This window comes from Talpa occidentalis, unplaced genomic scaffold (assembly GCF_014898055.3).
Source record: "Talpa occidentalis isolate TD23 unplaced genomic scaffold, MPIMG_talOcc4v2.1 talOcc4.9, whole genome shotgun sequence".
Classification (NCBI taxonomy): domain Eukaryota; kingdom Metazoa; phylum Chordata; class Mammalia; order Eulipotyphla; family Talpidae; genus Talpa; species Talpa occidentalis.
Window position 1 is genome coordinate 19,929,436 of NW_023605305.1, and position 13,336 is coordinate 19,942,771.

A 13,336-nucleotide genomic window follows, 5' to 3' on the forward strand; every position below is an offset into this window, starting at 1 on the left:
TGCCAATTGGGAACTTGGTCCAGGGTTATGTGAGGTGTCTATTATCTTTGGTTTATCTGACAAACTCCTATTCAGTTTTTGGGAAGCTGATCAAAAGTTTTCCTCACTGGGAAGCCTATCCTGACTCTCCAAGACAGAATTAATCTTCCCTCCTTGGAATTCCAACAAAATCTTGAAGAAAGGGAAAGTGGGGCTGACAGACAGGAAAGGAGTCACTGTTAAGTATATATAAAGTTTTGCTGAGGCAAAGAACAGGAGATAATTAACTGTCAAGGGAGAGGTGAAGATACTTGAATTGGTTCTTGAGAGATGTGGAGAAGGTCATTCCAGAGGAACACAGGAAGGATGAAGGCGTGACAGGAGGAACAGTCATGAAGTATTTATAGAACGGCAAGTGGCTTGGAGTAGCTAAAGGGAGGCACATGGGAATGGACTTGGGGAGCTGATGGTAATGGGGAGAACTGGCAAAAATGAAGCTGCTGTCTTAGGCTGGGGCCAGATTATAAAATTCCTGTTAAGAAGCCTGTTCTTCATCCTGTAGGTGGTGGGAGCTATCTTACGTATTTTAACTTTCACTAAATTTTCTGCACACATAGTAACATGCTTGTTGTAAACTTTTAGAAAATACAAAAATATATATAACCATAAACAATGTCTAATACAAAATAATAAACATAATATAGAATATGTAATATAAAAGATGTAATTTTACAATTAATATTATATTAATACTGTAACATAAAAATATGTTAACACCCCATTTGGAGCTCATGGTGTTAATATTATTTCTTGTCGTCTCTTTTAAAAATGACTTTTATATGTATATGTGTAAAACATTTCATTCATATACATTCATTTATATTTAGTTCCCTCTATTCAGTTTTCACTTAATACCATATTAAGCCTTTTCCATTCTTTGTATATCCTTTGAAATTAATTGCTGTGTGTTTTATTAGCCACCACCACAGTTTATTGAACTATTAATGCTGGATGTATATTGTTTTACTTTTCCCCACTATAATAAATAACACTTAAATAAGCATCCTTGTTTAGATCATTTTACACCAACCTCCCACTGTTTCCTTGGAATGAATTCCTGAAAGTCCAAAGTATCTTTTACAGTTTAATCACTACTATCAAACTATCTTCCAAAAAGGTTGTGCCCATTGATAACCCCACCAAGAGGACAGGAGGCTCAAAGAGGTTAAAAGACTTGCCTGAGATTAAACAGTTTATGGAGGGTGGGGAGTCAAATGTGAGTGCTGGTATCCACAGAGTTATGGCAGAACTTTGGTGGGAGATGGGAAATGGAGTAGCCAGAGTAATTGAATGACTTGGGTGAAGGTGGATGATTGAATGAGATGGTGTCAAAGCATCTGCTTTGTCTGTTGAGCACACAACACTTGCAATCTCATACCCTATCTAAAGCTGCCTTTGTCACTGCTATTCCCACTTGAGAGTGTTTAGACAAGAGAAATGAAATATATCCACCTTCCTCTTTTTTTTTAAAAAAAAAGATTTATTCATTTATGCATATAAGAGCCAGGGTGCAGGCCAGAGAGGATCCACCAGAGACAGAATGGGGAACAGAACAGGTGAATGGACTGAATACACTGCTTAGGGGAGTAGCAGATGAGTCAGAAGAGGTCTGCTGCCCAATGCGGGCAGCTCCCTGGATCAAACTTGCGCTGCAGTGGCTGTGGATTGCTCCACAGTGCTGCATCTTACCCCCTTGCGCCACCAGGGAGGCCCCCAACCCCCTTTCTCTTGACTGCTATTCCTCGGTAGACACAGGCCTTGGCCGGGTATTAATGGGAATGCATTGCACAGGTGAAACTTGCTTAGTAATCTGAGGTTTGATTCGAGGAGGATTTCTCATTAATGGCATGGGTTTACCCAGCAAGTCAACAATCTACCTATACTTCAATCAGGCAGAAGAAAATGTCTCTGGGACTACGCCATGGTTTCTCAGTTGTCTCATAATCAAGAAATATCCCCACCAGGGATAAAAGATTCAGGATCCAGCTCTCAATCCTCCCATCTTGAACTGAACTACTAGTTGATTTCTTTTCTCCCTTCTCTCTCTCCTTTATGACCACAGAGGCAATAATGTAAGTCTAGGGTCAACAGGAGGACCAAAGCCAGGGAGTCAGCTCATCAAAACACTGTATCTTAAACAACCCTGGCTTGAAAGGGATTCAGAGTCACACTTCATCCTACTCCAAAAATCCCCTCTACAGTGTTTGTCCAGCACCAACTTAATACTCCAGGGGTGTCCTGCAGGAAGTTGTTCTAACAATTAGATCTTGTGCAAAGTCAACGTGTTACTCTTGCATAATGTACGACTATCCTCTGCTTTGGTGTCTGCCAATTATCTAAACTTTCTTTTATATGATGGACATTTAACTACCCAAATGCAGGTGTCATTTGCTTCAGCAGGTAGAATGCTGGTGTACAAATCTGTTGGAGTCAGATAGATTTGGGATTTCAATTCTGACTCTGCTAATAACCAACTGTTTGTCTCTGGGCAAGTTGCTAAACATCTCTGAGTCACAATTATTTCCTGAACCATAAATAATGATGCCTCTATCCCACTGGAGAATAATGATGATGAAATGAAATGTCAACAGTATGGCAACTGGTGGGTTGTATATGTTGGGTCCCCTCTTAATGGTCTTTTTGTAAGTCAATATTTCTCATAAGGGCAATTGATCTCTGGGTGTGATGCCCTGCAGAGGACATGTGCTGCAGAGCTTGGAAATAAGACCCCAGTCTCAGGGTTTCCAACTCTTGCTCATTCTCAAATAGAGGCCTTCCCTTCTTATTGTAGGATTTGGCATGTGGAACTTGGAGAAGATTGGTAAATCTGGGCTTAAGCTATTTCTATAATCTTCATACAGCCGGAAAAAAGAGGATCATCCCTTGAATGGGTGTGTGTGTGTGAGGGTGGGGGGGGGTTTGGGGGGACAGGGCATGGGTGTGATTGACTCATACATCAGTCAAGCAGCTTGATATTTAGGGTGAACTCCAGCTCCCTGCAGGGTCACTCATGAACACAGCAAACACACAGTGAACAACAGAATGTCCGAGCCCTTCCCTGCCACACTGCATATGAAAGCAACAAATCCAGACCTGCCCTTTAGAGCTGGGGCCCCCAAGAGTCCTAACACTTGAACAGTTGGTTTACCCTGTGTGCCTTCTGATCTTCCCACTTACTGTCTTCCCTGTGTGTCCTGTTGACAGTTCTCTCCTTGCACCCAATTCGTTGCTGATGGCTCCCAAGTGTCCATTTACAACCCACAGCCCTTACCCAAGCTTCACAGCCCATACCTTAGATGGCCCACGGACACCCAATGACCTCACTTCCTTTGCCACCTCCTGCTGGCCACCAGCCACTCAAACCAAGAGCTGAGAGCTCTCTCTATCCTTCCATCTCCTTTGCCCCTCAGCCTCACTGGGTCTTAAGCCAAGTATGCTGTTTATATGCTCTTCCAGTCTCTTCAGTCCCCTCCACTCCATTTCTGCTGTTTCCACCCGTGTCAATTAAGCCCTCCTTATTTCTCAAGTAGGCTGCGGCAGCCACCAGCAGCTCATCCTCTGTCCTGACTCCAGTAGGGAACATTTTGAAAGACTCCAGGTCTTTCAAAAATGCAAAGCTGATCTTGTTACTCCCCTGCTATAAACCTTTTGGTGGCTTCCTATTGCCCTCATAATCAAAGACAAATAATCTGGCCTTCTCCAGGTTCATCCTCCCTCCATTTTTCTTATCTTTTAGCTACTCTCCAGGCATAGAAACTGGAGGCTCCCCCTCCCTCCTGGGCCCCTGGGTTGATCAATTTTTCTGAAGACCATGTTTCTGATTACCTGCCTCTGCCCTTTCCTTACTGTCCCTGCTCCCAGTCCACTTCACTATCCAATTCAGCACAGACAGGAGAGAGACGGAGAAAGGAATAATTATTATAATTATTGTCTAAACCTGTGAGGTCTTACTCTTATTACTTGCGCATAGCAAGAGATTTATATTCAAGTTCTCATTTTAATCCTCATAATATCCCATCAGGCAGACAGACAGACGAAGAACCACAGGCTCAAAGAGGTTAAGTAACTTGCCCAAGGTTACGCGGCAGTACAAGTGGTACAGATGATTCTTAAATCCAGATTGTCTGACGTCCGAGACATATCAGAAAACGACATCAAAGAACGTGCACGTTCTCAAATTTATTTCCAATGGTCTATGCAGAAAGAGCCACCCTGCCCGAACAGAAAACCCTTTAAGATATACTATCCTCAAACACCTAAGTGCTTAGCCTGGCTTATGGCGGAGGCAATGTTATCTACCACAAAATGATTAGGACAACAATGAACTTAAAGCCCAGCCACTGCTGGAGAATATCTGTTTCTGAATTCAATTTGGTTCAATTCAATCCAATTTAATTCAGTGTAGTTATCAGGTGTCCACTATGCACCCTTTAAGGGCTGGCGTAAAGGTCCAGAGGGAGAGCTAGAGGTCCCTCTTGGGAAATCATAACCAACCCAGACATGGGGTGCCATGGGAGGAGGCAAAAAATGGGGTGTTGAGAACTGGGATTCAAGGCAGGAATCTGGGGGCCAGCCCTGGAACAATTAAGAACAAAAAGAACCAGCTAAGTTCTTGTGCTCATCCTGGTTAGTGGCAAGCTTTATAATTTTGTTAATTAGAATGGTGACATCTGTGCCCACATTTCTTGTAAGATATGTGTATAGAGGGCCTCCCCGGTGGCGCAGCGGTTGAGCGCTGGGTTGCGAAGCTGCCCGCGGCCTCTGTGGCGCCGGTTCGATCCCCAGCTGCTTCCCGGCCACCGGAGGAGGGTCCCGCATGGCGCACAGACCTCTCCTGCCGCCCGCTGCTCCCCTCAGCAGTGTACTTCAGTCCTTCTGCCTGCTCTGCTCCCTGCTCTGGCTCTGGTGAATTCTCTCACCCTCCCGCGCTTCTGACTGTACCCAGTGCATGAAGAAAGAAAGAAAGAAAGAAAAGAAAGAAAAGAAAGAAAAGAAAGAAAAGAAAGAAGAAAGAAAGAAAGAAAGAAAGAAAGAAAGAAGAAAGAAAGAAAAGAAAGAAAGAAAAAAAAAAAAAAAATGTATAGAGAAGAGGCTGCCAGGTTAGCCTGAGACGTCTTCTCAGGTATAATAATTAATTGAGACTGAAGAGTGGTTGAGGGCTGTAGCTCTGGGCACAAAGGACTTAATGCTAATGCCTCCTAGCAGAGCCACTTTGGACAGCCAGTGCTAACTTTCTGAGCCTCAGTTTACTCATCTAAAAGAGGAATGAAAATGATACCTACCTTCAGAATACTAAAGGGTTGAGAGAGATTATACAAATAAAATATATAGCACAGGGTGCAAGACGTTTTAGCTAATGCAATTCTTATTCTGATAAGTATGCTTGAAATAAATCATAGTTCCAATGCCCAGCTTGGTCTCTGATCATTACTAAAGGAGTTTTGAATAAACAAATGCATGAGTGGAATGAGCAACCTAGGCGTGACAGCCAGGGAGGGCCCTGGATGTGAAGCCGAGATTTGAAAGACCCCACCTGGGTGGCATCAGCCACTGAAGGATCCTCAGCAGGGAGACAACAGGGGCAAGTAGGGGCTTTCAGGAGAATCACACTGGACTAAAATAGATGGCGGACAGGAAGGAGACAGCCTAGAGATCACAAGGAGGCTGCTTAGAGCTGCAGATGTGAGAGCAGCTGAACAAGGTCAGGGCTACTAGTGCTGCAGAGAAAGGGCAAACTGGAGTGCTATTTAGGAGATAGAACTAGCAGGACTGGGCAAGCAAGAGGCGTGAGCAGGCGACATGTGCCCAGCTCCGAGCAGTGTGCCTGGGAGAAGACGCAGTCGTCGAACTGGGAGAAGCAGAAAGCTTCCCTGGAAGCCCTGGCCACCACTTCTCCTGGAATTGCTGGCCTTGCTGCTCTTTTTAGTCCCTGGGCTCATGGGGTTTGTGAGTGACCTGTCCACAGCGCAGGACACCAAGGGCAACCTGAGGGAAATTCTCCCACGTAACTGGCCTGGAGCTGACTGCTGGGCCAGTGGCAACCACCAAAAAAGTCTTCCTCTTTGGCAGACAGGTCTCAGCTAAGGGACAGTAGTCACCCCCACTGCATCCTTTTTTCTTTTCTTTTTAAAAAAGATTTATTTATTTATACAAGAACTGGGGTATAAGACAGATGCGCAGGAGGGTGAGAGGATTCACCAGAGACAGAGCGGGGAACAGAACAGGCAGACTGATGAAATACACTGCTGAGGGGAGCAGCGGGCGCGACAGGAGAGGCTGTTGTGCCCCAGCCAGCCGGGATCAAACCCGCGCAGCATAGGCTGTGGACAGCTTCACAGTGCGGCGCTCAACCGCCTGTGCCACCAGGGAGGCCCTGCATCGTTTTTTCAAGGGGAGTCTCCAAAACTAGTGAGAAAATAACTTCTGAAAATAGTCACTGTCATTTATTTACCGCCCCTTTGTGCCAAGCACTATTTGTTCTCATTCTGCCATCAGCATGATGGCAGGAAGAATTAGCTGCACATTTTACAGATAGGGAAGCTGAGGCTCAGAGAGCTTTTATCCCTCTCAGTCTGACCTAGTTTGTCAGTGGAGGAAGCAGGATTTAAAACCATCTGACTCCAAAGTCTATTCTCTTTCCTTTATAAAATATTTCATAATCTTTAATTTTAAAAGTCCCATTCCTTCAGACATTCACATACTGCTGGTGGCAGTGTAAAATGATCAAATGCTTTTAGAAAGCAATTTGGCAATAAGAATCAAGAGTCTTAAAAAATACACATTCTGGGAATCGCTCCTAAAGAAATAATCATAAATTCAGGGGGGAAAAAAGAGTTTTATACACAACAATGTTCTTCACAGCAATATTTATGACACAAATAACTGGAGATGATCGAAATGTCCACAATAAGAGGAAGGGTAAGTAAGTTGTGATATAGCCACTTGATGCAATATTTTGGGGCTGGGGCCTTATGATAACAGGGAAAAGGCCAATGTGATCAGTGCAAAATTACCAGGATACAAAATTATACATAGCATCCCCCACTGAGGGAGCTGTAGAGCCCCATAGTGTTCCATTTTGGGTAATTCCTCCTCCAATCTCTATCAGTCCCTTCTAAATAACTCCAGAGTAAAAAAATAAATAAATAAAATACCATTATTTAATATAGATAACACATGTTTTCTCAAACTTATATAAAGTGGGAACTAAAACATCTTTAGAAATTTTGCTAGTTCGGTTGATACGTAATATAGAATTCAGTATTAAAAAAACCCCTTTCTTGCCTTTAAGTCTCTTCTCTACAGAAATCCTGGCCTGCAAACTTATCACTCCTCTTTAATACAGTTCTGGATGCACTAGCCATGTGAGGGTGGCAGGGTGGGGTGTAGGGGGGGACACATAATGGAAAGGAAGAAAGAAAATTATATTACTTGCTGCTAATATGATTGTCTAACCTAGAAAATCTAAAGTAATGCACTTTAAAGCTATTAGGACTAATGAGAGAGTTCAGTAAGATGGTCAGTTACAAAAGAAATGTACAAAATCAATAGCTTTCTTTTTCACCAGCAATAAACAATTAGAAAATGCAATGGCAAAATGACACTATTCATAGTAACAATAAAAACTATACAACTACCTATGAATAAACTTAACATGAAATTTACTAGGTTTAAATGATGAAAACTATAAAATTTTATTAAAGAGTATAAACAAAAATCTGAAAAACAAGAGGCACACCATGCCTCTGTATGGAAGAGTCACTATTATAAAAATGTCGATTCTTTTCAAGTTGGCCTACAAATTCTGTGAAAAATCTAGCCAAAATTACAATGTAATTTCTTGGGGAAGTCCGAAACCCTTACTTGAAAACTTGTTTGGAAAAGTACATGCACAAGAATTAGCAATTACGTGTCTTAAAAGTAATGGAGGACTTTTTCTACTAGAAAAAAATTGCTATAAAGCTATGGTAATTGAAACTGATTCTGGAACATAATTAGAATAATAGATAAATGAAATCGAAGGAAAAAAACTCAGATATAGAAACACAAATAGATGTGAATTTAGTCTATGACAAAAGGGCCACTTCAAATCAGAAAGGACAGGTTTGGGGACAATTCATTATTCATTTGGAACTAAAAGTTAGATCTCTATCTCACATCCTGCACAAAATATAATTCAGGCAGATTAAAGAGCTAACTGTAAAATAGAAACTCTCAGAGTTCTTGAAGAAACAGACTATTTTTGTAATCTCTAAGTGGGGAGGTATTTGTAGCCCAGACACCAAACTCAGGAATTACAAAGGAAAAGAACCAATCACGTAAATGAAAACTGTCTGCTATGAGAAAGAATAAAACGAAGTCTAAAAGACAAGCGACTGACTGACAGAAAAGTTTTACAAGATATAGTACACACTGCTATAGACAACGTTTGTGTCCTCCCTACATCTCCTAATTGATGTTGAAATTTAACCCCCAATTTGCTGGAATCTGGAGGTGGGGCCTTTGAGAGGTGATCAGATAATAAGCGTAGAGTCACATGAATGGGATCAGTGCCCTTATAAAAGACTCCCCAGGAGGTTACCTTGCTCCTTCTACCAGGTGAGAACACCTCAAGACACTGTCTATGGCCAGGAAGCAAAGTCTCAGCAGGCACTGAGTCTGCTGGTACCTTGATCTTGGATTTCTCTGCTTCCAGAGTCATGTGAAATAAACTTCTGCTGTTTATAAGCTATTCAGTCTATGTTAATTCTCTGATAGCAGCCTGAATGGAGACACAGATGTAATGTTAATATGCAAAATATACAAAGAGCTCCTAAAAATCAATAGGAAAAACATAACCCAATGGAAAAAGGAGTCAAAAATATAAAAAGGTAATTCTAAAAATAAAATAAAAATAAATATATAAGATTATTTACTACTAATAATTGGAGGAATGCAAATAAAAAGGGAGAATAGGCATTATTTTTCTCCCATTGAAATGAATAAAATTAATTAAGTTTTAATTTCGGAATGGTGTAGGGAGATAATCGGTTTCATACATGGTTTTGGAAATGTTAAATTGACACTGGTTTTTTGGAGTACTCTTTGGCAGAATCAAAATTAATAAAACACTTTGACTAGGAATCCCACTTTAAGGAAGTTATTCTATATATGCTTCAACCTGTCTATTAAGATATATGGAAGAGGGTATTAATAGTAGCATTGTTTGAAATGTTGAAAAATGCAATATTAGGCAACTTTAAAAAATGAGGGAAAAAATAGGTACTTACACAGGAAAACATCTAATATATTCACTTAAGAAATATAAATAAACTATAGAATAACGTGTGTAAATGCAGCAGGAAAAGGTCTACAAGTAACATACCCACTGCTTAATAATGTCTGCACTGGGGAGGGTAGAATTAGAGTAGGAGGCTGAGAGGAGACTAACATTTTATTTTTGCACTCTTGGGTATGTTTTGAATTTTTCATAATGAGCCTGAATTTCTATTATAAATAATGAAAAAGGAGCTATGTATCTTTATCCTTCCATCTGTATATCTTCCTACCAATATATCTATATATACCTAGATATCTACATATAGAGACATAGGAAAATAGATGATACATTCCCAAAACACAGCTCTTTAAATTAAAAAACAAAACAAAGCCATGTCTAGAAGAAAAATGGAGGAAATACATCCAAATGTTCATGCAGAAGACTTTATCTAGTTTTCTCTATTTTCTACATTTTCTTTAATGATCATGTTTTATGTTTATGATGACAATAAAAAACAAATACCCTGTATTGTTTTCAAGTTGCTTCCTGTTTGCTGGGAACCAATTATTTTTCCCTCTTTTCCACTGATGCCAGTCAGATCATTTTGAAGTAGAAAGTGGGGGCTGGGCATAACTGGGCCCCACATGAGGACTTGAGAGCACTGGTAGGTGGAAAAGACCAATTAAGACTGAAACAAGTACAGATGTCTGGTGAGAAGGTTTATGTCATCCCCTTAAAAAATGACTAGTCTTTATTATAATTAGTCTTTTCCCTGGTCCCTTATTTGGGTTTTCTAAATTCCTGCTATAAGTGACACCATCCGGTATTTTTCTTTCTTTCTGGCTTATTTCACTGAGCTCCATCCATGTTGCTGCAAATTGCATGAGTTTATCTTTTTTGATTACTGAGTAATATTCCATTGTGTATATGTACCACATCTTCTTGCTTTATGGGGGGGGTGCGGGGAGAGGAGGGATTAGGGTCAAAATAAGGGGGGGTGCAGTTGTGTGGGGAATATAACCAAGATGAAAATGCATACATTGTGCAAAAATGAAAAACGATGTAAGAATTATATAAAATAAAATATATTAAACATAAAAAAAAAAGAAAAAAGTGACTAGTTGCTGCTTGCGCAGTAGCTGCTGTGCATTCAGTTAATGCTGTGAACTGTGAATGGATCATCAAACTGAATTTGTCAATAGAAACATCCAGGTCATATCTCTGCCTTGATTGGCTAAAGGAGGGAGGGGAGAATTTAGCAGAGAGAACTAAAATTATTTATTAAAGAACTTGGGCCTCCCCTGGTGGTGCAGCGGTTGAGGGCTGGTCTGCGGAGCTGTCCGCAGCCTCTACAGTGCCAGTTCGATCCCTGGCCGCCAGCAAGGGTCCCACATGGCACGCGGACCTTTCCTGCGTGCCCGCTGCTCCCCTCAGCAGTGTATTTCATCAGTCTGCCTGTTCTGTTCCCCGCTCTGGTTCTGGTGAGTTCTCTCACCCTCCCGCGCTTCTGACTGTGCCCAGTGCTTGTATAAATAAATAAATAAATCTAAAAAAAAAATTTATTAAAGAATTTGGTGGGAAAATACCATTCATGGAACATTTACTACATTCCCTTTATTCTCTTGAGCACCATTTCTGGCACTGTTATACCCCCTCTACAGATGGAAACACTGAGACTGGTCATTTGCCCAAAGTACTTCAGGAACCTCAGTTTATCTGATTCCAGATCCCAGGCTCTTTCCCACGAGTCTTCCAGCCAGAAGATGGGAGAGAAGGAAGCATCTGGAAGTGTGGCACGGAGGAGTTTTCACCCACAGACTCTAGAATAGTAAATGGGTCATGAATGTGTTTGAACTCTGAGGCCTTTTCCTTTACCCCAGGCTGAGTTCTGAAACTTCTCAAGACAGCTCCAAAAAGTGATGCAGTGAGTGCCGGGTGTGTCTAAATAAAGGCCTCGGTGGGCGTTGCTGCTCCGGTGAGCATGAGCTTTGTGACTGCACCTGAGTGCCTACAACTTGTGGAATAAGCACGACTTCACTCAGTGCACAGCCAGAAAAAAAGCAAAACTTTCCCAAAATATTTGAATGCTGACAGCAGACTCTTTCCTTCCAGTGACTAATTGGTGTGTGTGCGTGAGTGTGTGTATGTTTGTGTGTGTATGTGACCTATCCACAGAACTAACTGTTCTCTGACTATAAACTAGGTTTCATGTCCCTGATTTTCCACATCTCAATGGCTACTTGCTGAACTAGCAGGCGGCCAGCCTTCCCTGGAGTTCCTCGGGATGGATGATGCGAAGGGAATCTCTTGCTTGCCAGCTGCAGTCTGCTGGAAGAGCCGAAGAGCCTAGCACACCCTGACGAGGGTTTGCCCCTCCTCCCACCTGAGAGGTGTCCAGGCTGTTGTCTGAGAGTGGTGGGGGGAGAGGTGGGAGAGAGTTTAGTGTCACAGCAGTGGGGCGACCACCATCTTGGAGTCCTCTGTCCCTGCTTGTTAGTGTCCCCATCCTCTCTGCAGCTTTTGGTGGCTTTGCCCAAGTCTCGGGCTCCTCAGGTCTCCTTCCCCAGGTCATGTCCCCAGGTCACATGCAGTGAGCTGGGTCCCACCACAAAGCTGCCTAGGTCTCAAGCATTACAGCTCCTTTGTTCATCTCTGTGCTGCCCTGGTATACACTTAAACCTGCAACAGGGGCCCTGCCTATAAGCCTGGCTCCTCAGAGCAGCCAGCTAGCTGCCAACTACCAGCATTTATGCCCCTGTGCCTGGGGGCACTTTTTCCCCATGGGATGCCCTTTTTTTCACATACACAACAGGTTAGGAGGGGGTGAGCAGACTTTACTCGAGGACATCCAGGGCTTGGTGTATAAATTCCCTAGCTCCCTAGTGTGTTCTTTGGGTGGGACAATTCTAAGCCTGGGTGGGTTCCCCAGAGTCTCCCTGAGGGGTTATGCCTCAGGCCTCCACTGTGGCAGCTGTGAGCTCACACACCCTGTATTGGCTGCTGCCCCTTCTCTTCTGTTGTTACCTGTCCCTCCTGGTCTACTACTGGCACCTGAACCCTGTCCTCAGGTCTGCTTTAGTGAAAACCCAAACTAGGACTCTGGAGTCTGGGGACTAAGAGTTTCAGCTTCAGACAGACACACAATGTGCCACAAAGCAGCCCTTCTCTGCTGGGACCTCCATATTGTTGGGGTGTCCAGGTGACTGACTGGCTTCCTGTTTTCTGTGGGGTCTTCCATCTTTTCACAGGTCCCAAGTCCTATTCTCCCAAGAGGTCCCAGATACGTCTGTGGAGAAGAGGTGCTGCCTTGTACCCCTCAACTATATTATAACCTCGATAACTTTGAGCTTCCAATTCTATGTCAGAAAAATGGGCATACCTGCCCTCCTCAGTCAGTGGCTATGGAATGACTAACAGAAGTGGTGACATGGGTACCTGTGACCTCTAGTTTACAGTGATGCTCGGTGCTAAGATGGAATTTACAACAGTTGTCAGCTGTAAAATCATTATACCTCACAGCCTTATTGTAAAGCTGAAAACATAGAGACTCAAAAAGTTTGAATATTTGATCCAAATCCAGATGCTGAGGTTTGAACCCATGTCTGACAATGGAGCCCTCTGGGCAACAGCCTCTTATGAAGTGAGCAGCCTGGTAGACTTGTCGGGAGATGCTGCAGAGTGTAAGGTTTTATGGGTCAGGGATGAGGGAGGCTGAGAGAGGAAGGGTGAACCTACCTGGGAGTCTAAGACAATAGTCTGAGGCCAAGGACAAACATTGGCCTATTCTGCATCCCCACAGAATCTGATGGTGAAGAGGAGGGGCTGTATGTTGGGCAAAATAAAGGAGGTTGGAGGCCTGGATCTTAAATGGAAGGAGAGCAGAGGCAGGGCCAGGCCCAGCCAGAGACTTTGAGGCAGGCTCTCCTTCACTAACTGAGCTTGAGCCTTGCCTTGGGGAGGCACAAGACATGCAGTTTCTTGGCAGAAAGCTGTCTGGTCACACAGGTTGTCCTTCAGAAAGACTCAGAAGGGAGTTGC

General features: G+C 42.9%; 1 protein-coding gene and 1 long non-coding RNA gene across 10 annotated transcripts in view; one reads left to right on the forward strand and one right to left on the reverse strand.

The window, feature by feature from the left end:
- The window catches only part of CSMD2 (CUB and Sushi multiple domains 2), a 512,752-nt gene that overhangs the window by 282,566 nt on the left and 216,850 nt on the right, over positions 1-13,336 (reverse strand). The window lies entirely within an intron of this gene.
- LOC119235644 (uncharacterized) overlaps positions 1-13,336 on the forward strand; it is a 28,443-nt gene that overhangs the window by 14,521 nt on the left and 586 nt on the right. Inside the window, exon 6 of one of the 9 annotated variants that reach the window (XR_008550183.1) lies at positions 11,179-11,281. The exons of 7 other annotated variants lie outside the window; for them this stretch is intronic. This is a non-coding gene — a long non-coding RNA (uncharacterized LOC119235644). One more of the 9 variants, XR_008550182.1, reaches the window with a different exon arrangement.